The following is a 3,067-nucleotide window of genomic DNA, read 5'->3' on the forward strand; positions in this document are numbered from 1 at the left end:
TTTTATGGAAGTGGATGCACAAGCAGTATTCCCGCTTAGTACAAGTGAAGGCTAGAAAGAGACTGGGAAGCGACCAGCTAGAGAGCGACAACAGTCATGAACATGCATTAAAATTAATCAACACTGAGTGCAAGCATGAGTAGGATATAATTCACCATGAACATAAATATCGTGGAGGCTATGTTGATTTTGTTTCAAGTACATGCATGAACATGTGCCAAGTCCAGCCACTCGAATCGTTCAAAGGAGGATACCACCCTATCATACCACACCATAACCATTTTAATAGCATGTTGGCATGCAAGGTAAACCATTATAAACTCCTAGCTAATTAAGCATGGCATGAGCAACTATAATCTCTAATTGTGATCGCAAACATGATTCATTCATAATAGGCTGAATCAGGAACGATGAACTAATCATATTCACAAAAACAAGATAGGTCGAGTTCATACCAGCTTCTCTCATCTCAATCAGTCCATCATATATCGTCATTATTGCCTTTCACTTGCACGACCGAACGGTGTGGATAATAATAATAATGCACATGCATTGGACTAAGCTAGAATCTGCAAGTATTTAATACAAGGGAGAAGACAAGGTAATATGGGCTCTTTGTTAGATCAACAATAATGCATGTGAGAGCCACTCAACATTTTCATCATGGTCTTCTCCTCTCGACCCCAAAGAAAAGAAAAGAAACAAAACTATTTACATGGGAAAGCTCCCAACAAGCAAAAGAAGAACGAGAAATCTTTTTGGGTTTTCTTTTAATTACTACCACTACAAGCATGGAAAGTAAACTAGCTAAAAGCTACAACTAATTTTTTTGGGTTTTCTTAAGATTTTTCAAACACACAAGAAGAAGGCTCAAAAAGAAAATAAACTAGCATGGATGATACAATGAAAAATTATGAGCACCGATAAATGACACGAGTGTGTGAATATGAATGTAATGTCGGTGAGAAATACGTATCCACCCCAACCTTAGGCTTTTGGCCTAAGTTGGTCTAGGGCCACGGCTGGCCTGGTGGATATCCAAAGTTGTAGCTGGGGTCGTACTAAGATGCAGCAGCTACTGCCTGACGAGCTGCAGCTTGGAGGCGAGCTACCTCCGTCCTCCTCTCGTACTCGTTTGCCTCCTCCCTGGTTATAACATATCTTCTTTTTGCCTGAAAGTCAAAGAAAGCATGAGCAGGGAGAGCAACATGGACCACTACTAGGGAAAACCTTATCAGTAGCGTTGGTTTTTGAGCTACCAGTAGCGCGGGCGCCAACGCTACTGCTACGGCGCTACAACTATTTTGTAGCAGTAGCGCTTGTTTAGGCCGGCGCTACTAGTAAGTTCAGATACTAGTAGCGCGGCACTGGAAAGCGCTACTGGTAAATGAGCGCCGCTGGTAATATTTGGACCGCGCCACTGCTAAAATATATGTTTTTTTGTATTTTGGCGCCGTACATGTTTAAACAGATATATCTTTTATACAATAACAACTCATCATGAACTAGTCTATTTAAATAGCATATTCATTACCATTTGTCATCACCACCAAACGATGTTCATCAATGAGACATCATCTAACAAGTTGGTCACTAGTCATAATCACAACTCCTCCTCCTCATCATCAACTCTAACACATTGTAGCATATAATAACACATTCTAGCTAGGACCTACTCATCTCATAGGACCTACTCTACCCTCTCTTAGGTAAAATATCATAAAACAAGATAGGCATTGACTCTCCATTAAGGAAAATGGACTCTCCATAATAAAGAACGAAGATCATCCTGTCTCCAAGTCTTGGCCTACGCACAATGTTGCTTCCAAGTAGCTCTCTATGATGGTTGAAACATTTTTTGAAATCATTTATTATCATGGCTTCCTCGCTTTTAGAAATGCAGTATGGACAGGAGTGATGTGGAAACTGCGGCTGACCTGGCCGTGGTGGCCATAAGCTCATAACATCAACGCGGCCTCTCGGCAACATCAGATGAGGCACACAATCCATCGGGATTTTCTGTTCAAAAACATAGTAATAACTTTGTAGTTAGCAATGTAGTTTAGTTTTAGAAGAATTTATGCAAAAGATGCATGGATGTCGTAATAGTAGAAAATCTTACCATGCTATCTCCATTGATGTTACCGTAGTTCAACACGTGCACTAGTGGCACATATTGACCATAATGTGGAGGAGTTTGATAATAGCTATTGTAATTCTCAAGACCAGTAAAAAATGCGATAAGACCATCTTTCTCCTTATAAGTTAATTGTGCTTCATCATTGTAGTAGTAGGTTCTGTCTACCATCTTCCATACATTTTTTGAAGAATGAAAATAAGATGTCAATGGAAATAAGTCAACTATTTCAAAATAAACAATATAAATTACTTAATAAATATGTTTGATAAACTCACACAGCGGTAGAACTGGAAGCGTGTCAATAAGGACCCAAATGGTCATATTCTTTCCGTCGATGTCAGGATCACCAAGATCGAAGGTGAGAAGCATACCCTCATGAAAATCATACGCCTTGCAAAGTGCTTCCCAATTCAGGCAACCAAAATTGGATGAGTTCACAGAATTGTTTAGATTTACAGCAAAATCATAACCATGATGGGTCCTTAGTTGAATTATCTTTGTCTCAATGCTTTCATGATCTTCGAAACCCATCTTCTCCAAGACATAGTGTCTTGCATGACATGGGATAAGCTAGTCGAATTGTAAAAGACGGAAATTACACGTTGAAGAAGCAGAGAAGTCGTGCAAAAAATAACAAAAAACACTTGTCGTCGTTGCGTACCGTTTCAACATCGAAGGTCTCTTGGAGCTTGATGCTGAAGCGCCGACCTTCTACCAGGTGAGGCCTGTCGCACAGACCGCACTCACCTTCGCAGTACTCGCACATAGCGAATTCCCTTTCGTTGTCAGACATTTCCTAATAGGTAATTAATAGTCCATCATCGAATACATATATAGTAGTTTGTAGCAAAGATCATCATATAACAACTAAAACACCTAAAATTTATAGTTTGTAGTAGTTTGTAGCAAAGATCATCATCGAACCTA

The sequence above is a fragment of the Triticum aestivum genome, chromosome 7A, assembly GCF_018294505.1.
Source record: "Triticum aestivum cultivar Chinese Spring chromosome 7A, IWGSC CS RefSeq v2.1, whole genome shotgun sequence".
NCBI lineage: Eukaryota > Viridiplantae > Streptophyta > Magnoliopsida > Poales > Poaceae > Triticum > Triticum aestivum.